At 43.7% G+C, this 23,955-nt stretch overlaps 3 pseudogenes across 2 annotated transcripts; all 3 read right to left on the bottom strand.

Moving 5' to 3' along the window:
• Window positions 1-13,374: 13,374 nt before the first annotated feature.
• Window positions 13,375-15,589, bottom strand: LOC148715451 (UDP-glycosyltransferase 88F3 pseudogene; annotated as a pseudogene). The gene has a single exon (XR_015971859.2). The product of XR_015971859.2 is annotated as a UDP-glycosyltransferase 88F3 pseudogene (transcript).
• A 4,031-nt stretch (window positions 15,590-19,620) lies between these two features.
• LOC148715450 (UDP-glycosyltransferase 88A1 pseudogene) lies at window positions 19,621-21,700 on the bottom strand (annotated as a pseudogene). Its single transcript, XR_015971856.2, has one exon. The product of XR_015971856.2 is annotated as a UDP-glycosyltransferase 88A1 pseudogene (transcript).
• A 1,058-nt stretch (window positions 21,701-22,758) lies between these two features.
• LOC148715449 (anthocyanin 3'-O-beta-glucosyltransferase-like) lies at window positions 22,759-23,786 on the bottom strand (annotated as a pseudogene).
• Between the last annotated feature and the right edge of the window lie 169 nt (window positions 23,787-23,955).

Here is a 23,955-nt window from a genome sequence, read left to right as displayed (position 1 = left end):
CGTCTAGCGACGTGTCATGTCTATCCAAAAAATATGAAATTTGGTAGAAATACTAAAAATACCCTTCAGTGGCAAGTTACCGTGCAATTCAATTCTTTAATCAAACTGCATCCCGAATATATATATGAGCATGAATCTATGTCAAACTCAATTATATATTCATGTTTCTCTTAATTTTCTAATGATAATTCGAATCATGAAATATTAGAAACTCTTTCTAATTTTCATTCTGCTTTGATCAAAGGCTCCCTGAATTATCATATGATTAGAATAAATAGGATGCGATCTTCTCTTACTAGAAGTGATTGATTCTATGTTAACCTACTCATAATCTTCGTACACAATCCACCATATCCAGAAGACCTCGTACGCAACTTATTGTCATGAATGAGTGTAAACCAAAATATGGATTTATGTGCACAAGATACCATGGTGATCTCAGGTCAAAGGATCAGTTGCACAACTCCCACTAAGAGAATCATCTTTTGACATGTAAGTAAAACTTCATAAGATATTCTCTTGGCAGGTCAATTCAGTGAACTCATTTCTCTAATGAGCTCCCACATCTTTATATTAGTGCCTCCACACAAATGATTATGAGATCAATCACCCTCTTCATCGAGCATACATAAGATGTGCCAGTCTTTTTGGTAACATTGATCCCCGACTCAATGTATCAACGACTAAGAATACTTAAGATTAGAGCTTAGGGTTTTACTTCTCACTAGTATGATCTCATCATAGCCCTAAAATCATTGCCCCAATCTAAGAGGTTCATCACAAATATAATAAACAGCAACACAATGCCTTTATTCATAATTAAATGTCATGTACATGATTTGAAAAATCAAAAAAAAATCCTTCGCAATGCATATTGCGATTGGCTTGTAGGGCATCTATTCTTTCAGCGACTGCAGGATCTATCGACAAAGTCGTCCCTCAAGCTCGGCTCGGGATGCCCTGCAACATCGATCGAGAGCCAAAGGGCCTCGCGACTGTAGGATCAATCGACAAAGTCGTCCCTCGAGCTCGGCTCGGGACGCCCTGTAGCATCAATCGAGAGCCAAAGAGCCTCATAATTGCAGGATCTATTGACAAAGTCGTCCCTTGAGCTCGGCTCGGGACGCCCTGCAGCATCGATGGAGAGCCAAAGGGCCTCGCGACTGCAGGATCTATTGACAAAGCCGTCCCTCCAGCTCGGCTCGAAAAACCCTGCAGCATCGATCGAGAGCCAAAGAGCCTCGCGACTGTAGGATATATCGACAAAGTCGTCCCTCCAGCTCGGCTCGGGACGCCCTGCAACATCGATCGGGAGCCAAAGGGCCTCGCGGCCGCAGGGTCTATCTACAAGTGCGCCCCCGATCTGAGTGGGTGGCGCCTTGCGACGTCAACAGAGAGTCGTTGAAGAGCACCCCCCATCCACAGTATTCTATAAGTGCGCCCTCGATCTAAGCGGAGGGCGCCCTGCAGCGTCAAAGGAAAGCCGTTGAAGAGCACCTCCATCCATAGTATTCTACAAGTGCGCCTTCGATCTGAGTGGGGGGCGCCCTGTGGCGTCAACGGAAAGCCGTTGAAGAGCACCCCCGACCGTAGTATTCTACAAGTGTACCTCCGATCTGAGTGGGGGGCGCCCTGCGGCGTCAACAGGGAGCTGTTGAAGAGCACCCCCGTCCGCAGTATTCTACAAGTGAGTATTCTATTGGTATGCCCCGATTTCGGCAGCAGGGCCCTTTGCGGTATCTACAAAATCATCCCTTAAACTTGTCTCGGGACGCCCTACATGTTAGAAGTATGCCCTAGAAGCCAATCTGGCTAACACATTATTAATTCTGGGACATAATTTTGTACTTGACTTTATTATTATTGATTAATAAATGGGCATTCTTTTCATTCATATTGTTTATGTGTCTATGAATCGTCCAAGGAATTAATAAGATGATGATACATATTCTCAAGAGTTGAGAATTTGAGCCATGTATCATTGGTGATTAATTTCTAAATGCTCCTGATCAATGGATCATCACGAGGACGGTGATCGATCTGATCAGTGCATACATCGCTTTCCTTATGGATGGACGAGACTCGAGTCCACAGTGTAGGGACACTGAAGTGATAGTGCAGGTGCTTGTTGGAGAACAAGGGTACTGAGCGTGACCAACACAAGAAGTCACTTGGATGTCTATCCACTCGTCAGTGACTTGCTTGATGTTGCAGTAGTGTGACTGGTCCTTTGACCTGCGGTGCTTCAGCTACTCACAGTAAGGTTATTGTAGTTTGACTACACGTATACATGGTCTCTAGTCATATGGGTCCTTGTAGTATAGATTGGCTGCAGTAAGTTCACTGTAGGAGTAGGGTATGCACTTACATGGAATCTATCGACCTTGATAGAAGAGGAGTGATCCTATGTGATTTGTTAGACTGAGTTCTAAGACCTTGGCCAGGGCAGTAATATAAAGTGGAGAAAGAGTTTTCCACTATCGAACTCGAGTCGAATAAATCTTGACATATGACAGACGAAGGGGTTTGACGAGTTATCCATGACCTCCGTCCTGTAGGGATCCACGATAGTAAGACTGTATCACACGATAACTGCACCTAGAGGTTCATCATTTTATTCTACTGGGTAGCTACTACATGCTGCTAGGTGTCACTGGTGGATGGTGGGACTCACAGGGATTATCTCGATGATCGATAAACCCTAAAGAGTAGAGTTGGAATCGTTCCAATCCATTGAAAGGAGTTTTCAATGATATTGTGATAGAGATCATAATATATCTCACTACCAGTCAGAGTAGAACCTATGGGGTCACACACACTAGAAGTAATGACCGATCCGATGGTTGAATCGTGATTAGGAATCACAAGTAATCAATTTGATTGATAATAAGTTGAAGAAGGAACAAAGGGAATTGATTAATTGGACTTAAAACAAGAGTCCTACTTGGAGTAGGATTCATAGAGTCCTAATTGGATTAGGACTAGAAATCCTACTTGGACTGGGATTCCTACTTGGACTGGGAATCCTATTTGGAGTAGGACTAGGAGTCCTACTTGGAGTAGGATTCATAGAGTCCTAATTGGATTAGGACAGGAATCCTACTTGGACTGAAATTCCTACTTGGACTGGAAATCCTATTAGGAGTAGGACTAGGATTCCTACTTGGAGTAGGATTCCTATAATCCTAATTAGATTAGGAGTTTTGAATTAAATTTGGATTCCTACTTGGAGTAGGATTCCTAGAGTCCTAATCGGATTAGGACTTCGAATTCAAATTAGAGTCCTAATTGGATTAGGACTAGAATTAAACAAGTCCTAATTGGATTAGGATTTCTTAAGTCCCAATTAATTATTAATCCAATGAATCAAGATGGCTCCTAATTAGATTAGGATTGAAGAGTTCAATTGAGTCATGGTTCATTCAAGTTCTAATTGGATTAGGACTAGCATAGATTGAACCCAATTGATTCATGATTTGGACTAAACCAAATAGGAGCCCTAGATGCTATTTAAGAGGAGGCTTGGGGGCTGACCTAATTCATATGTGAAGCCCTCCTCCTCTCCATCACGTGGCCACCCTCCTCTCCTCTCTTTTCAGCCACCAACAACAAAGGGAAGAAAAGGATCTTGGTGGCCTCCTTCTTCCTCCACCGTTTGGTTCCAACGCAAGGAAGAAAAAGAAGGCTGCAGGGCTTCGTTCCTCTTCTTCTCTTCATCCTTCTTCTTCCTCCTTCCAAGCACAATCAAGGATTGATTGAAAGGGAGGATATCAGCCATCAAAGTTATCTCTGCAAGGGAGCTAGCACCCCGGGGAGATAGAAAGCTTGGATCGGTTTCTGCTTCGTGTGGATACCCGTAGAGGCCGGGCACTTGAACGGCTTCAAGCGAACCTTCATCCTAAACCACGATCATCAGTTTGCGGTGATCATCTACCCGCACAAAGGTGAAGATCTGATCTTCCTAATTGTTTAAAAAGTTTTAATCCTAATCCATCTACGAACGGTTTTTGAAATAACGTTCATGAGATGAACGTATGACCCCGTGCATGCCTCTTCCGCTGCAATTTTCTGCGGCATGGGCGGGTTTCCAACAGTGGTATCAGAGCCTAGGCTTCGTAGATTATGATTAGGATTAAAAGGATCAAGGCATATTAGATCTGAAAATTAAAGGATTATGCCTGCTGATTTTTATGCATGCAGAATTTCAGGTTGCAGAATTTTTCTACATGCTGAATTTTGGTATGCATTGATTAATGATTCTGTTATGTAATTAATATGATTACAATTATTTAAGAATCATCCCTTGCATGATCAGCGACTCATGAGATGAGGTAATCAATTAAGTTTCAGATCTGTAAATTAAAATTATGCATGTGATGCGAATGGTGATGATCATGGATGACCCTTTTGTGAATGTGCTGAAATGTTCTGCAATGCCTGAAATGTTCTGTGATGTTATGTGATAACATGTAAATCATTTTTCCAGATGCCTGCGAGCATCTTAAATTCATGTATTAGAGACCTGCGTGTCTCATCGAAAAAGGGTTGTAATTATTCTTTTATTTTGAATTTTATCTGGGATGTAATCTGTGATGTATGTTGCACGTCGATGGTTGATCGATGTATGCCTCCTACAAGCAAGCCTTGCGCGGATTGAGATCATAGGTTGATTGAAGATGGATCAAGGAGTTGATTACAATTGAACCTAAGGGATCAAGATCGAGTCAAGAGTTGAAGACGATCAAACCAATTGACGTGCATGTGCTTGTACTATGACCCATCCTGGATCCATGATCATCACCAGTTACATTTACTTTCTTATATATATGCCTGGATGTTTAATGTTTATGCCTATGCATAGCGGGTAGATAGAAGTGTGCATAAGATGCGAGTTGCCAATCGAAAGAGACCTAAACTAAAACCTCCTCAATCAAGTCGAGAGTGAACCAACATGAGCGGGTCATATTAGATTAATTGATCTAATTGGTGTCTAGAAAAGCATGAAAGGTGGTTACTTAATTAGGACCTTACTCTCTGAGTAAGGAGAGCCTCCCACCTGCTTACCTGGCCAATTGTTCGATTACCTCTTATGAAGAGCTCAAGTTGCAAACACTAAGACCTGATTAACCAATATTAAGTCAATAGGTCTTCCACTGTAGTAGAGCTGCTAAGGTCTTTCTGATGTTGATTTGTCTCGGCTGGATACAGTGGGCAAGTTGCATCGGGGGGCTGGACCTCTCTATAGACATGAGATGTTGTAGGGTAAAGGTGGGGTTGGGCACCAATAACTGTTAGGTGAAGACCCAATGACGACTTTATTCCTACGGTTATACGGTGGGTTTGACTTAACTAAGAAATGGGACCAATAACTGTTAGGTGAGGTCTTCATGGCTTAGAGACCAAGTAGCACTGCAACATGCTTGAGAAGCATTGTACAAGAGTTGTACATTCATCAATTTATGTGTCACCAATAACTGTTAGGTGAGGTGGCATGTAAATCGGTGGGACCGCAGTACCCACTAGAAACCCTAGTCGCGTAGGATTTCCGTTTCCCTACCAGGGGAGTGTGAGGGATTCGAGAAAATAGTGGGAGGTACATTTGTTCTAAAAGACCCTAGAACAAATTAGGATCAAGTACAAAATTCTAACTAGAATCTTTACTCTCTGAGGATTATAAAGTCAGCTTCTAGACTTTTAACTCATATCCTATAGAACAACCGTTTGACCAAACCCAATTATAAAGACTGGCTCAGCAAATTTCAAAAATAATTTTGAATTATGAAATTAGGGTATGTGCTAGACCATGGAATCCCTATGTTACCAATCTGTCCGATCACTGATCAGCGTAAGACGCATGCTAAAGTGGACGAACAATGACAATAAGGTTAGGTGCTGCACAATGGCATCCATGTCCAATGAATTACAATGCCAGCATGAGAACATGAAGACTGCCAGGAACATATTAAATCACCTGCAAGAGTTGTATGGCGATCAGAGTCGCGCAGCATGTTTTGAAGTATCCAAGAGGCTCTTCAAGGCAAAGATGCGCGATGGACAGTCTGTCCATGATCATGGTTTGACCATGATAAAGGACTTAGAGAAGCTTGAGAAGCTCGGCATGACCATGCACAAGGAATTGCAAACGAATTTGATCCCACAATCCCTTCTAGCTTCATATGAACAGTTTATAGTAAATTACCATATGAACAAGATTGTATGCACCAAAACAGAATTGTTAAATAAATTGGTAACTACCTTAGGGGCCTTGAAGAGTTCAAGGGGCATCGTTCTCACTGTCGAGCTGGTTTCTACTTCCAAGAGAGAGTCTATTTGGAAGAAGAAAAAGCCTGCGAAGAAACAGAAGACCGAGAAAATGCCAAATAAGGAAGTTCCAAGAAAAAGGCCAATTGCAAGGAAAAATGTTTCCATTGCATCATGGACGGCCATTGGAAGAGGAACTGTCCTACATACATGGGAAAGCATAAAGAACATAAAGGGTGACAGACCTTCAGAAGGTATGTCAGATATGCTCAGGGTACTTAGGAACTGTTACCTGTTGCTAGCAGAAATTTGATTTCTGTATCTTAGCACAGAAAGATCTTTTTAAGACTGCTATTCCATTTATTTGAGAAATAAATTAGGTTCAATGTGGTTTTATGATTGACAGTCTCTATCACATACATATGGATGTATCTGTGAATATATCTGAGCAAACAGTGAATACCATAGGATCTAATAGATCCAAAAATGAGATAAAACTAAAGTATTTGTGGCACCTCAGGCTTGGCCATATAGGAGAAGACAGAATAAACAAATTGGAGAAACATGAGCTTTTGGGCTCATTGACTTTCGAGTCATATTTGATTTGTGAATTCTGCCTTCAAGGAAAGATGGCCAAGTTATCCTTTGTAGGACACAGGGAGGTCCACTGAAATACTTATCCTAGTACACACTGATGTGTGTTGCCCATTCGATGTGCAGGCTAGGGGTTATAATTTTTTACTTCATTTACCGATGATTACTCACGATATGGATATGTGTATGATACACAAATCTGAAACTTTTGAAAGGTTCAAAGAGTTTAAATATGAAGTAGAAAAACATACAGAAAAACTCACTAAGGTTCTTCGATCAGATTGAAGAGGTAAATACCTTAGTGGAGAGTTCCGTGATTATCTCAAGGAGAATGGTATAGTTTTATAATGGACTCCTCCTGGTACACCTCAGTTCAACGGAGTGTCGGAGAGGAGAAATCGGACTCTATTGGATATGGTCCGATCCATGATGAGCTTCATTGATTTACCCTTGTTTCTTTAGATAGATGCCCTATTTTCTGCTATTTACTTATTGAATAGAATTTCCTCTAAAGTCCGTTCCTACTACACCATATGAGATATGACATGGTAAGAAGCCGAGTCTTGGTCATCTCAAGATTTGGGGATGTCCGGCCCACGTCAAGCGACAACAGGCGGACAAGTTAGAGGATAGGACAATTAATGCTCGTTTTATTGGATATCCTAAAGAGTCATTAGGATACGACTTTTCGTCCCAAAGGATCACAAAGTGTTTGTGAACCTAGATGCTATCTTCATGGAAATAGTTTATCCTTGACAGAGACAGTGGGAGGAAAATTTGAGCTTGAAGAGAAAGTCTCTAAACAACAACGAGCCATTGTGCCTATAGAACCTATTTAAGCCAGTACACGTAGTACCTCCTCCACCTCGAAAATATAGTAGGATCTCCCGTCCGTCTGAAAGGTACTTAGGTATGCTTACAGAGGATGTAGAGGAAGTGTTTCTCATGAGAGATAGGGATTAAGGTAAGGATCTTAAAACCTACAATGAGGCGATGTTAGACATCAATTCCGAGAGATGGCTGGAAGCGATGAAGTTAGTGATGGACTCCATGCATTCCAGCCAAATCTGGATCTTAGTGGATCCACCAGAAGGTATAGTACCTATTGGGTGTAAATGGATCTACAAGAGAACATTAAGTTTGGATGGCTAGGTAGAGACCTATAAAGCAAGGCTAGTGGCGAAAGGTTATAGTCAGTGCGAAGGCACTGATTATAAGGATACTTTTCACCTGTAGCATTGCAAAAGTCCATTCGAATATTGCTTGCTGTTGCAGCATATCATGATACGATGATGGTGATCACAAGGTCTGTAAGCTGCAAAGGTTCATCTATGGACAAAAACAAGTATCTCGGAGTTGGAACACTCGTTTCAACGATATAATCAAATCGTTTGATTTCATCAAGAACGAAGAGGAACCATGTGTCTATAAGAAAGTTAGTGGGAGGACTATTGCATTCTTCGTATTGTATGTGGATGATATCCTTCAAATTGGCAATGATATTTCCATGCTAACTTAGGTCAAGTTTTGGTTGTGTAAGAAATTCTCCATGATAGACCTTGGGAAAGCATCCTATATTTTAAATTAAGGTCTATAAAGATAGATCTAAGAGGATGCTTGTCCTATCACAGCATATGTACATAGAGGGAGTGCTGAAGAGGTTCGGCATGAAAGACCTCTAAAAGGGGATTATTACCCCTTAGGCATGGGATAAATCACTCCAAGAAGATGTGCCCCAACACATATGAAGAGATTCAACGGATGAGCAAGATCCCTTATGCTTCGGCTATAGGGAGCCTCACATATACCATGCAATATACGTGATTTGATATAGTACATGCTGTGAGTGTCACGAGCATATATCAGTCAAATCCAGGCAAGAAGTGCAAGATAGCTGTGAAGAACAGTCTTAAGTACTTGAGAAGAACTAAGGACATGTTCTTGGTCATTGGGAGAAGATCAGAGTTGAAGGTAGAAGGATGCACACATATTGATGATAGAAAGTCTACATTAGAATATGTGCAATGGTAGTTCAATAAATTGGAAGAGTTCCAAACAACCGATCATTATAGATTCTACCTTAGAAGCTGAATGTTAAGCCGTCTCTAAGGGTGCAGTGGAAATCTTTTGGTTTAAGAAGTTCATTGCAGAGTTAGGTGTAATGTCATCAGATGTCATAACACTCTACTACGATAACAAAGGCACCATAGCACTAGCTAAGGAGCCAAAGGTCTCACCAGAAAACGAAGCACATAGAGCGGCAATTTAACCTAATAAGCGACTACCTCGAAACGAAATAAGTAGAGGATCAGAGAGTAGACTCCACAGAAAATGTGGCGGACCCATTCACTAAGCAGCTAAGTCGGCAGAAAACTGAAGCGCATCTTGAGAAGATGGGGCTTAGGTTTATGGCTGATTGGCTTTAGTGCAAGTGGGAGATTGTTAGAAGTATGCCCTAGAAGCCAATCTGGCTAACACATTATTAATTCTGGGACATAATTTTGTACTTGACTTTATTATTATTGATTAATAAATGGGCATTCTTTTCATTCATATTGTTTATGTGTCTATGAATCGTCCAAGGAATTAATAAGATGATGATACATATTCTCAAGAGTTGAGAATTTGAGCCATGTATCATTGGTGATTAATTTCTAAATGCTCCTGATCAATGGATCATCACGAGGACGGTGATCGATCTGATCAGTGCATACATCGCTTTCCTTATGGATGGACGAGACTCGAGTCCACAGTGTAGGGACACTGAAGTGATAGTGCAGGTGCTTGTTGGAGAACAAGGGTACTGAGCGTGACCAACACAAGAAGTCACTTGGATGTCTATCCACTCGTCAGTGACTTGCTTGATGTTGCAGTAGTGTGACTGGTCCTTTGACCTGCGGTGCTTCAGCTACTCACAGTAAGGTTATTGTAGTTTGACTACACGTATACATGGTCTCTAGTCATATGGGTCCTTGTAGTATAGATTGGCTGCAGTAAGTTCACTGTAGGAGTAGGGTATGCACTTACATGGAATCTATCGACCTTGATAGAAGAGGAGTGATCCTATGTGATTTGTTAGACTGAGTTCTAAGACCTTGGCCAGGGCAGTAATATAAAGTGGAGAAAGAGTTTTCCACTATCGAACTCGAGTCGAATAAATCTTGACATATGACAGACGAAGGGGTTTGACGAGTTATCCATGACCTCCGTCCTGTAGGGATCCACGATAGTAAGACTGTATCACACGATAACTGCACCTAGAGGTTCATCATTTTATTCTACTGGGTAGCTACTACATGCTGCTAGGTGTCACTGGTGGATGGTGGGACTCACAGGGATTATCTCGATGATCGATAAACCCTAAAGAGTAGAGTTGGAATCGTTCCAATCCATTGAAAGGAGTTTTCAATGATATTGTGATAGAGATCATAATATATCTCACTACCAGTCAGAGTAGAACCTATGGGGTCACACACACTAGAAGTAATGACCGATCCGATGGTTGAATCGTGATTAGGAATCACAAGTAATCAATTTGATTGATAATAAGTTGAAGAAGGAACAAAGGGAATTGATTAATTGGACTTAAAACAAGAGTCCTACTTGGAGTAGGATTCATAGAGTCCTAATTGGATTAGGACTAGAAATCCTACTTGGACTGGGATTCCTACTTGGACTGGGAATCCTATTTGGAGTAGGACTAGGAGTCCTACTTGGAGTAGGATTCATAGAGTCCTAATTGGATTAGGACAGGAATCCTACTTGGACTGAAATTCCTACTTGGACTGGAAATCCTATTAGGAGTAGGACTAGGATTCCTACTTGGAGTAGGATTCCTATAATCCTAATTAGATTAGGAGTTTTGAATTAAATTTGGATTCCTACTTGGAGTAGGATTCCTAGAGTCCTAATCGGATTAGGACTTCGAATTCAAATTAGAGTCCTAATTGGATTAGGACTAGAATTAAACAAGTCCTAATTGGATTAGGATTTCTTAAGTCCCAATTAATTATTAATCCAATGAATCAAGATGGCTCCTAATTAGATTAGGATTGAAGAGTTCAATTGAGTCATGGTTCATTCAAGTTCTAATTGGATTAGGACTAGCATAGATTGAACCCAATTGATTCATGATTTGGACTAAACCAAATAGGAGCCCTAGATGCTATTTAAGAGGAGGCTTGGGGGCTGACCTAATTCATATGTGAAGCCCTCCTCCTCTCCATCACGTGGCCACCCTCCTCTCCTCTCTTTTCAGCCACCAACAACAAAGGGAAGAAAAGGATCTTGGTGGCCTCCTTCTTCCTCCACCGTTTGGTTCCAACGCAAGGAAGAAAAAGAAGGCTGCAGGGCTTCGTTCCTCTTCTTCTCTTCATCCTTCTTCTTCCTCCTTCCAAGCACAATCAAGGATTGATTGAAAGGGAGGATATCAGCCATCAAAGTTATCTCTGCAAGGGAGCTAGCACCCCGGGGAGATAGAAAGCTTGGATCGGTTTCTGCTTCGTGTGGATACCCGTAGAGGCCGGGCACTTGAACGGCTTCAAGCGAACCTTCATCCTAAACCACGATCATCAGTTTGCGGTGATCATCTACCCGCACAAAGGTGAAGATCTGATCTTCCTAATTGTTTAAAAAGTTTTAATCCTAATCCATCTACGAACGGTTTTTGAAATAACGTTCATGAGATGAACGTATGACCCCGTGCATGCCTCTTCCGCTGCAATTTTCTGCGGCATGGGCGGGTTTCCAACACTACATTGTGTCAATCATAAGCCGAAGAGCTTCCGCGACCGCATGTATCTATGACAACTCCTCTTGAGTTAAGATCAGAGCGCCTGATGTTATATCAGTCGCGAGCCAAAAGAATCTCCCCCGGCTGCTGCTACATTAAGGAATGTATCATCCAAGCCCGATCCGGAAAACTCGGCAACTGTGGGATCTATCTACAAAGTCGTCCCTTGAGCTTGGCTCAGGATGCTCTGCGGTTTCGACTGGAACCCGAATAGCTATGCGATTGCAGGGCTCATCTATAAAGTCTTCGCCGGCTCCGCAGGAGTTGCATGGCAACACAGAAACCGAGGTAATCCCTAAGCTACGCAGTGCGGGTCTTGCTAGTTAAGCACAAAGACTCAAGTCGACAGGGCCATCGAAGAATCTCCATTGGCGAAGCCAAATCATAGTCGTGCTGAGAATACATACATATGAGATAAATTTCATAATTTAACCACTCATATTTTCTAAATTTTATAACATAAAAAAATTACTATTTTAACAAAAACATTCGTGACCCATTTCAATCATATTCAATAAACTAATTATTATTTTATCAAAATTCGAAAAACATACTTTGAAGCATTATGTTATTTACCTCTACTTGCTTCAAAATCCCACTTATGTTAGACGAGCTACATTTTTCTATTTTAATATTATTAAAATATTATTAATTTATCATTATTTTAGTAATCAGGCAAAGTTATAAATTAAAATGCTATTAGGGAATACGGCCTTATGCCCAAATCAGCAAGAAGGAAAGGCAAGATCAAACAGGGGCGATGCATGGGTTGGTTTGAACGGGGTGAGCTAAACTGATCAAGAACTAATAGTTTTTCTTTAATGGAGATGCATTTCAAAGTAAATCAAGAACTAATATGCAACCTGAGATAATCTTATACATTTTTTCGAGCAATAGAGTTTTGTAATAAAAAGAGATATATCATTTATTACTGCTAAATCTTAGTTCAGATGACATAATATTTTGCCACTTAAGCAAAAGGCAGAGGTTTGATTTCAAATATCGCCGAAACTTCCTTGGACCCTTCATTTTGCTAAGCCCTACTCTTATAAACGTGGCTCGATTTATCTAAGCTTTGGGCTCTTTCCTGAAGGGGACATGGTGGGTATAGAGTAGCGGATTGGAAATATAGCCCATCATAGAATCAAAAAAGAAAAATAGAGAGGGATAATGCTTTTCTCCAAAAGGTTATATCATAATCATCATTACCACCATGCAGTCGTATAATAATACCTTTTATGAAATGGAGCACCTGCAGTTACTCGTTACACTAATTATTTATTAAAAGATTGACAAAGCAAAATTATTAAACTTGGATCGTCACCCAAACCCCACCAAATGCTCAAGTCACTGGTGGAGCATCCGCTCCCGTGTGACATGCGACGGATATTACGGAAGTGCCAGATCAAACATGTCTTTCAAAAGACGAACCAAGCTGTTAACTGGATCAGCTCGTTTGTTTTTCATCATTCCGAAGAATTTTTTTGAACTCAGCTGTCCCTATTTTTTTTTTACTTTGTATAAACATTTTGCTTCTCATGTAGCGGGTCGTGCTCATGTTAGAGCAGCATAAGCCGCAGATGCACCCCAAAAAAAACACAAAAAAAAAAAAAAAAAAAAAGTTAAGTCACTGGCTCATTGGCGCAACCACCAAATGAAGCGGTCAGACTAAATTAAGCTTAAAAATATAATAAATATATATGCCGCTGCCTTGAAAAGAGTGAAAATGTGGAGAAAAAATATCTCTATTTATTATTTTACTGACAGGGGCAACGTAAAAGATGACGAACTCCACGAGGTCAGTGGATACAACTGGACAAGCAAAAACACTGTTTGAATAATAAGCACAAAAAATCCAGTTATCCACGTACTTCGCTGCCACCGTCCTTGATAACCTTCGCCAGCTCCACCCACGCCGCCTCGGACGACCCTCCATCCTTCCACGCCTCCTTGGCCTTCTCTGCCATCGCCGCCGCTCGCTTCCTCAACTCGCTCCCTCCCTCCGACTCCATCACCCACCTCACCTTCGCCTCCACCTCCTCCGCTCTGACCAACTCTTTATCGTATCCCTCCACCGCAACCGCCAGACCAATATCCTGCACCAGCGTCACTTTATTCATCCTCTGCTCCGCGTACAGAGGCCACCCAATCAACGGCACCCCGGCGCACACCCCCTCCAGCGTCGAGTTCCACCCGCAGTGGGTCACGAACGCCCCCACCGCCTCGTGGGCCAGCACTTCCACCTGCGGGGCCCACGACTTCACCACCAGACCCCTGTCCTTGGCCCGTTCCAGAAACCCCACGGGCAAAATCGCCTCCAGATCCGGTTCAAGCCGTGGCCCGGGAAACTTGGCTGCCTGGTCTCCGTTCCGTGGGGCCCGCACCACCCACAGAAACCTGTGTCCGCTTCTCTCTAATCCGGTGGCCATTTCCTTGAGCTGCTCCGCGGCAAAGGAACCCATGCTCCCGAAGCACAAGAACACCACGCTCGCCTTCGGCTGCGAGTCCAGCCACTTGATGCACTCGTGCTTTTCTGATGGTTTCCTTTCGGCAATCAACGGCCCGATGCAGTAGGTGGGAGGCATCGGACGGCCAGGAAGGCAGACGCCGTCTCGGAGAGCCGTCACCGCCCGCGGCTCCAACGACTCGAAGGTGTTGATCAGGATGCCGTCGAATCTCGGTAAGCGCTCGAAGTGGAAGAGGAGACGTTTGTAGGACTCTTCGTTCCGGTCTTGGAGTTGAGCCGGCAAATCGGACGCCGGAATCGGCCAGAGGCCGGGGAAGTTGATCGGGGCGTTGCCGAGATCTTTTATGTTGCCGGGAGTGGCGGAGTGGAGGAGTGGAAGGTAGAGGAAGGCGGCGAGGTTGGAGGCGCCGGTGGAGAAGAAGATATAGGAGGGGAGACCTACCTCGGCGGCGACGTCCAGGGCCTCGGTGCAGAAGAAGTCGACGACGAGGGCGCGGACGGCGGAGGTCTCGGACAGGGAGGTGAGTACGGGGCGGAGGTGGGTCGTGGCCTGGCGGAGCATGTCGAACATGAGGACCACAGGGTCGGTGGGGGGGTTGGGGGGTAGGGAGACGGGAGGGAGGTGGTGGAAGGAGAGGGAGGGGTGAGCGGAGGCGGCGGCGGCGATGAATGAGTCGTCGGAGCCTTGCTTGAATGGGGTGTTGATGACGAGGACGGTGACGGCCATGCCGTCGCGGAGGAATAGCTTGGCCAGCTCCACCATGGGCACCAGGTGGCCCATGCCCACCGCCGGGTAGAGCACCACCCTTTCCTTCATCGCTAGCTAGCTTTTTTTTGGCCTCCGAACTGCCGGAATTAGTGGCTGACAGGGCTCTGTGAGAAAGATAAGCGAGAGGTGGAGAAGGGATTTTAAAGAGGCGTTCTGCTTCCTTGAGCTGAAAGCCTTCTGAACACTTCAGACAATTTGTTAATTAATCATGTCTGATCTCCGTTCAAAGGTGTATTATTTATTAGGTTATCGTATGTCCGTAAAGTATTTTATCCTCATCTCATTAATTATTTCACTCTATTGCTGAATTATACTTGCTCTTAATCTTGATTTAAAGAATTAGATTATTTTACCTCTCCGTTAGGTAAGCCTATTATTACAATAACTATTTTTGCAATTGAATAAATAAATAAGTTTATTTAAAGCAGCAATTTAGAAAAAAAAGGAATAATGTCTAACCCTTGTAATGTCCCTTATCATTGCGTTTGGATTCTTCCCCATCTATCCCCTCTCTTCTATTGAAAACAATTCCAACTAGGGTGCGATTTTTACACCATAAACAGACAAACTACAGTACCATTATGGATAGATGCTATAACATCTATCTTACAGCTGGATGGCGCATTTTGATCATCATAGCGTACTGTGTATTATTGCGTTATCGATGCTTTGTCGTATTCCAGAAATAAGTGAGAGCTTGCCGTTTCCATGATAGATGACGTGGCAGCTATCCCCAATGGTACCATATTATATGATGCAAAAGTCAAGCTCCTCTAGTTATGGACATGTGGGACCCATTAATATTTTCTTCTCCATCTATCCTCTCTCTTCTCTTGGAAGACAATGCAGGTTCGGTTATGGAATTGCAGGCTTACGAGATTTATATTCTTTTTTTCATAGAAAATAAAATAAAAATAGAAATTTAGATTTTAAACGGATTTGAAACTTAAATTCCTTAACCATTATACCAATATAACATTACTAGAAATACAAAAACATGTTAAATCAAATAAAATATATTTTTATCTAAATGTTCTTTTTAAGCAAGTTACTGTATTTCAAGAATTGGTTCTCAAAAAAGAAAAAAAAAAGCAGTCTATCCTTTTCTCACAATAAAATAAAAAGAAATGTACTTTATTTTATTCATTTGAAATTTTCAAACTTCACTAGATAAAATAATTAAAGATATCAAGAAGTTAAACATAAATCTGTCAATACTCATGCAATTTTTTTATAATATATATAATTCCAATTTATTACATAACGTTTTAAAAATAATCCTGTCAAACCAGTTGAACGGGTAGTTGTATGAATGATGTGGTGACCAAGTCTAGGTTGGTCACTTTTTCCGAGTTTAATAAGTACGATAATTGGGATAAGAAGATGTCTATTTTTTTATTAAAAATTACTATGATGGTAAATGGGCTTACAGGGTAGCTTTTTTTAGACAAAAACTATTGTGATAGGTCAACTACTAACATGAAAAAATTTTCTATGGCTCCATGATTATAAGTAAAAAATTATTTTGTAGGTCATATATTAATTCTTAATTTATCTTAGTACAGTTCCCTATCAAACAAAATCTATTTGCACATTCTTTTTAATTCTTAAATCCGACTAATATTGTGTTTTTGAGGTCCTAGAATTTAATTAGTATTTATTTACTATTATTTTTTAAACTTGGCACATTTATATAGTTTACACTTGGTCATTGGGAAATTTCTTAGAAGTCATCAACTTAGCAAAAGTAACAATGTAATATAAATCTAATTCAAAGACTTCTTGCATTAGTATTACTTTAATGAAAAAAATAGAACGGAATTCATAAATAGTTGTTGTTTGATTGAGATGCATTTTAAAATAAATTGAGAACTAACATGCAACCAGTAGATAATGTTATATTTTTTTTTCATGGAGCGATAGGGTTTTGTAATAAAAAGAGATATATCATTAATTTGTACGAAACCTTAGTTGATGTCCAATGTCGCCGATCCTTCCTTCGACCCTTAATTGTGCTGAGCCCTACTGTTATGAACGTAACTCTCGATCTATCTAAACTTTGGGCCCTTTCTTGAGTGGGACATGGTGGGTATAGAGTAGTGGATTGGAAATATAGCCCATCATAGAATTAAAAAAGAAAAATAAAAAGGGACAATGCTTTTCTCCAAAAGGTCGTATTATAAGCAAGGTCGTATTATAAGCATCATTACCACCATGGAGTTGTGGAATACCTTTTGTGAAATGGAGGACCTGTAGTTTCTCGTTACACCAATTATTTATTGTACGATTAAGAAAGCAAAACTAGTAAACTTGGATCGTTAACCAAACCCACGAAAGGTTCAAGTCACTGGCTGATTGGCGCAACCACCAAATGAAGCGGACAGAGTAAATTAAGCTTAGAAATATAATAACAGTGCCGGCTCGAGGCGACCGAAGCGGTCACCTAAGGCCCCCACCCACGGCTGGGTTTTTTTTTTTTTTTGCTTAATTAATGGTAGACGGGGAGTGGACAACAAATGTGAAAGGATAGCTGGGCAGTGGGCACTAGCGTCTGGCAGACGGGGACTGGGCGACGGCTACCGGGCTACGCCCGTACACCACTACAGTGCATCCCCTTCGGCCCTTCAGTGTCTCCCCGACGACAGACAGGGTCACAGGCTACTGAGGCTAGGCGCGTAGCGGCGTAGGCCCTGGGCAACGGCTACCGGCTGCGACAACGTCGACAAGCAACGACCAACGAGCATTTCCTCCCCGGCTCCCTCCTTCTCTGCCGCCTGCGGCCTGCCGGTGCTTTCTTTTTAATGCTGAACCTTCTCCGGTTCTCGGCAGACTCGGCAGCTCGGCTTGCAAAGTGCAAAAGAATCGGTTTTAAGCTTGGCTCTCAGTCCTCTCCAGCTCTCCTCGTCGATGTCGCCGTCCTCGGCTCCTCCCGTCCTCCAAGGCTCCAACCTCCGAGCTCCGGGCCTCCGGCCTCCTCGGCTCCGCTCGGACCGCTCTAAAGTCCACGGTCCACCGTGCTCCTCCTCGGCTCCGAGCTCTGGCCTCCTCACTCCTCAGCTCCGCCGCTCCGGCCTCCCGTCCTCTCCAGCCCTCCTCGCCGTCCTCGGCTCCTCCGACCTCCGGGCTCTGCGGCGACCGAGGCCTCCCGTTGTCTCCAGCTTTCCTCGCCGTCCTCGGCTCCTTCGACCTCCTCCCGGCCTAAGGAAGGCCCCCACCCACGGCCACATGCCCACGGCTCGAGCCTTAGGCGACCGAGGCCTCCCGTCCTCTCCTTAGCTCCTCCACCGCTCCAGCCTCCTCGGGGTCCTCCACTCCTCCGTTAGCATCCGACATCCCACTTCTCAAGTCCCAGTTCCCAGACTCCCAGTTCCCACTGGCCACTAATCCCAGGCAGGCAGTGAGGCAGGTGAGTTAGTTTATTAATTAATTTTTGGTCCAATTAATTTTTATTTAGTCAAGTAAGAGACACTAAAATTGGTTATTTTTTGGTCCAATTGTAGATTGGTTGTGACTTCAGCGGTTCAGCACTATTCGGCCTCTTCTCGCCGTCGAGTTCGGCACTATTCCGCCTCTTCTCGACACAATTAAGTTCGGCACTACTTGTCGGGACCCGAGTTTGTTTTTCTTAACACAATTAAGTTTTATCATTTTTAACTTTGTTTGTGGTATTTTTTTAATTGCTTAGTTTGATAATATTATTTATAGATTAAAATGTCTAATAGAAAATATAACTGTGGGCATGAAAAACTCAAAAAAAAAAGAAAAAATTGATAAACTTATTCAATCTCAAAAAGGAGCTCTAGATAAATTTGTTGTTATAAACAAACATAACACCACATCAAATTCAACTCAAGAATTAGCAACAGAACAGGCACCCGAAATAGAGTTAAAAAATGAGATTGCTAGTGAAATCTTATTTGCGGTCAACTATGTCTTAAGAAAGATTAAATGGATTAGCTATATTATCGATTGAAAATAGTATTTTAATAAATTCTGAGTACAAAAGTTTGATTGGTAATTTTGCATCTCAAAAAGCTAGACGGATTATTTTTAAATAAAATTTTAAAGTATTTTATACTTATTAAAAATTTATTATTATTATTATTTTAAGAAAGGCTTTTTTTAGTAGATTCGTCTTAGGCCTTCAGGTGCATTGGGCCATCCCTGTATAATAAGTATATTTGTCTTTTTTTTTTTTTTTTTTTTTTTTTTTTTTGCTTTGACATAAGTATATATGTCTTTGGCATGAAAAGAGCGAAAGTGTGGATAATAAGCTTCGATTTCTTTAGTGACAGGGGCAACGTAAGGGATGACGAATCAAGAGGTCAGTAGAAACAGACCAGACGCGAGAGCAGCATTTAACTTCGGTCCGCGCCGTTTTGGCCCACAACATGAGCCTCAAAGTCAGAGCATATGTTGTCCGGATTTGTAGAAATTTCTCGGCTTAGGATAAACATCTGGCTTTCTTTCTCTTCTAAAATAATTTGCCATAGCCATATAGTCTAGGCCTCCTTATAGGTATGTTTGACTTAAAAGGCCATGTCTACGTCCATTCAAGTGGATTTAGAAAAATTAGAGTGTGTAAGACTTTGGATTCAAATTTAGTTTAATATTTAGTTTCTATTGAAGTACAAATAAAATATTCTGATACAAATCAGACGGTTACCTATCCATATTTATATTTATTTTTTTGATGGGCCTGGAGATGAATATGGATAATAGCTTGATGCACAAATATCAAACTATATCTGAATAGGTTTGACCATTTAACCAGAGACATAACAAGCTTTCTTCAAAAAAAAAACATTAAAAACTGTTAAAATATTAAGCACAAAAATCCAGTCATCCGCGTACTCCGTTGCCACCGTTCTTGATAACCTTCACCACCTCCACCCACGCCGCCTTGGACGACCCTCCATCTTTCCACGCCTCCTTGGCCTTCTCTGCCATCACCGCCGCTCGCTTCCTCAACTTGTTCCCTCCTTCCGACTCCATCACCCACCTCACCTTCGCCTCCACCTCCTCAGCTCCAACCAACTCCCTATCGTATCCCTCCACCGCAACCGCCAGGCCTATATCCTGCACCAACATCACTTTATTCATCCTCTGCTCCGCGTAGAGAGGCCACCCGATCAACGGCACCCCCGCGCACACCCCCTCCAGCGTCGAGTTCCACCCGCAGTGGGTCACGAACGCCCCCACCGCCTTGTGGGCCAGCACCTCCACCTGCGGGGCCCACGACTTCACCACCAGGCCCCTGTCCTTGGTCCGTTCCAGAAAGCCCACGGGCAAAATCGCCTCCAGATCCGGTTCGAGCCGTGGCCCGGGAAACTTGGCCGTCTGGTCTCCGTTCCGTGGGGCCCGCACCACCCACAGAAACCTCTGTCCGCTTCTCTCTAATCCGGTGGCCGTTTCCTTAAGCTGCTCCGCGGCAAAGGAGCCCATGCTCCCGAAGCACAAGAACACGACGCTGGCCTTCGGCTGCGAGTCAAGCCACGTGATGCACTCGTGCTTTTCTGATGGTTTCCCTTCGGCAATCAACGGCCCGATGCAGTAGGTGGGAGGCATCGGACGGTCGGGAAGACAGATACCGTCTTTCAGGGCTTTCACCGCCCGAGGTTCCAACGACTCGAAGCTGTTGACCAGAATCCCGTCGAATCTCGGGAAGCGCTGCAAGTGGACGAGCAGGGCTTTGTAGCCGTCGTCGTTGCGGTCTTGTAGGGGACCCGGCATATCTGATGCCGGGATCGGGTGGAGGCCGGGGAAGTGGACGGGGGCGTCGCCTAGGTCTTTGAAGCTGGTAGAAGTGGTGGAGTGGAGGGTCGGTAGATATAGTTCGACAGCGAGGCTGGTGGCGGCGGAGGGGAAGAATAGGTAGCAGGGAAGGCCAAGCGCGGTGGCGACTTCGAGGGCGTCGGTGCAGAAGAAGTCCACGACGAGGGCGCGGACGGTGGAGCTCTCGGAGAGAGATTTGATGAGGAGGTGGAGTTGGGCGGTAGCTTCGCGGAGGGTGTCGAGCATGAGGGACATGGGAGTGACGGGGTTGGAAGACGGAGAAGATTCGGGTTGGAGGGAGGCGGCAGGGACCTGGTGGAAGAAGAGGGAGGGGTGGGCGGCGGAGGTGGCAGCGATGAAGGGGGCGGAGGAGCCTTGCTTGAAGGGAGGGTCGACGACGAGGACGGTGACGGCGAGGCCGTCTCGGAGGAAGAGCTTGGCCAACTCCACCATGGGCGTCAGGTGGCCCATGCCCATCGCCGGATAGAGCACCACCATCTCCTTCATCGCTAGAAACTAGAGGTCGGCTAATAGAGCACCGAGAGGAAGGTATGGGAGAGTTGAGGAAGAGCTGATAGCTAGAGATAGCGTGAAAGAGCTTTCTCCAGTTCCGCGGCCCACCGATGGCACTATATATATATTATGGGTATAGAAAAGGAGACCGGAGTTGTGGAGAAATTCTTTTCCTCAACCTGGAGACCGATCAACAACTAAACTAGTAATAGAACGCGCGAACCAGCTGCGTTTATATTGCTTGTAATCCACGTCTGTGGCTGCTCTTAGAATATCCTTTTCGGAGTTCTACATATTTCTTTTCCCCGTTTCCTTTTTGATCAGGAACGTCGCGAACGATGTTGATGGAAGAACCAGCTCGAAACTAAAAGTGCAGGTTGGCGGTGAAAGAACAAGATGGTCCAATTAATGACAAGTAGTGTTTGTTGGGTGGATAGAAGATGAAGAGAGATGTTGCATCCGCGACGAAGTCAGCAGGATTTGGAACGCGATCGTATGGCGAAATTAGAAAATTCGGCTTGCTTTTCGTAAACGTAAGCAGTGACGCCCTGGAGAATGGAGCCACTCGGAAATTTCGGCGAGGTGTTGAAGAAAGACTTAGAAGCCGGTATTGGTGACTATAGAAAGTTCTCGCAAGAGATCGTATGCAAAACTGATCCTAACGCGGAGCATATTAGTCATTGGTCGATGACTCCAAGTTGGAGACCAAATCCTTGGTTTGGTTAATCTTTGAGTAGTAAAATAGCTCGAGTTAGATTTTAGAAAAGATCCCATATTCCTGGAGCCCGCCAAAGTGGTACCTTTGGATTTATCTCATGTCCATTTGAATTTGTGGAGGCTTGTCTTACGTGTTTTAAACGGAATTTGAGTCCAGAACAAATACGTTAGTCGCCAAGCTAGCATATATGCTGCCTTATTTGGCCTTCTTACTTAATCTTACATAATATATGAATATTAAATACGATCGTGACGTCCTTCTGAAACATCTGTCTCCAAATGAAAATTCTAAGTGGAGATTCAATTTAAAAGCAAAAATAGGATTTATAGTCGTGATCTTAGATGCGTGGCCCGATCCTCCTCCGAAGTTGAAGGCTCTGATCAAATAATGAATACAATTAGCTCACAATCGAGAGAGAAAGAGAGAAAAGAGAGAGAAAAGAGAAAAAAAAGGAAAACTCGATCTTGGTCTAGCACTACAAAAAAATTTATCTTTTTCGGCTCTTTTTAGAGCCAATATCGATGCTTATAAGCATCGCTAATTTTGGCCCTGACACTTTTGAAATTGTCGCAAAAGCATTGGTAGGAAGAGAGTGAAATTTTCTTTTGCCTATGCTTTTTGAAAGCATTTGCAAAATGGAAGCTTTACTGACGCATATATGTGTCGGACTATCTTGGATTCCGCGAACGCTTATAAGCGTCGATCTTTGCTGAGCAATCTCATATATGTACTCTTTGAAGAATTGGAAGTTTGTTGTCGATGAAGAAGTATGATCATGCTTAGAAAATTCAAGCTTGAAAACATGTTTCTTTTATAAACTCCATTAATGAGATGCTGCAACAAAAGAACATATAATCTAATCTGGGTTCTAATGATGTTTTTTTTAATAAATTATAATAAAGTACATATAATCTCATCAATAATTTTTTTTTACAAAGTACAATAAACTGCAAAAGATCCTCTAACCTCATCTGGGTTCCATATATAAATTACAAATTACATCACCTAACCCTAACCCCATCTTAGGAAAGCTCTGGTTGCCGAAGAATACCATGGCATCGCACGGCCGACGTTACACTTGTGACTTTTCACGCTCCTTGCGGCAAGCCATGAGCCCCTCGACCAGACGGCTCATATCTTCGTACGACGAGCCTCTCTCCGCCACCGCCTTCCTGCCCAATTCTACCAGCTCTCGCACCCTTCTCCTCATGGTTGCCACTTCCTCCCCGCCGCCAACGAGCCGCACCACTGCCCTCGCCACCGCGTTCGCTGGCACCACCGCCTTCTTGCTGTTGGCCATGCTCTTGATCCCCTCCCACACGGGCTTCGCTATCTTGAGCACATCCACTAGTAACTTTTCTAACACGAACTGCTCCGAGTGGGGGGGCCAAGTGGCCAAGGCCATCCCGCTACACACCCCCTCCATCACCGAGTTCCACCTGCTGTGGATCACAAACCCCCCCACAGCCCGGTGGGACAGGATCTCCGCCTGCGGGGCCCATCCTCTCACCACCAAGCCCCGCTCGACGACTCTCTTCTCATAACCCTTCGGCATCCACTCATCTCCTCCGCCGCCGTCGCTGCGCAGCGCCCACATGAATGGGTGGCCGCTCGGCTCCAGCCCAAGCGCCAGCTCCTAGAACTGCTTGTCGCTGAACTGGCACAGCGTCCCAAAGGATATGTACACCACCGAGTCATCCTCCTCATCCAGCCACCTCTGGGTGGCGTCGCGGCCGCCATCCTCTTTCTTCTCCGTCGACGGTAGTCTGGCTCTGGCGAGGTTGACCGGGCCAACAAGGAATACCTTCCTAGGGCCCACCTTGAAGTAATGCTCGATGTAGTCGGGCTCGAAGGCGTAGAAGCTGTCGACGTTGACGCCGTACCTAGGACTCTGCATGGAAACTCTCAGCCGATAAATCAGGTCCTGTGCCGACTCCACCAAGTGGAGTAGGGGAACCAATGACCTACTCCATATCTCCTTGGCCTTGGGGCACTGCAGAAGTACATGATCAGTAGTCTCCTCGATATCCGTGCACACCGTACACCACTGAGTGATCCTCCCCCCT

Source organism: Phoenix dactylifera, chromosome 1 (genome assembly GCF_051530095.1).
Source record: "Phoenix dactylifera cultivar Ajwa chromosome 1, Ajwa_hap1_PhDact_Kaust_v1.1, whole genome shotgun sequence".
Lineage (NCBI taxonomy): Eukaryota > Viridiplantae > Streptophyta > Magnoliopsida > Arecales > Arecaceae > Phoenix > Phoenix dactylifera.
Note: the sequence above shows the minus strand (reverse complement) of the source record. Positions and strands in the feature narration are given on the sequence as shown.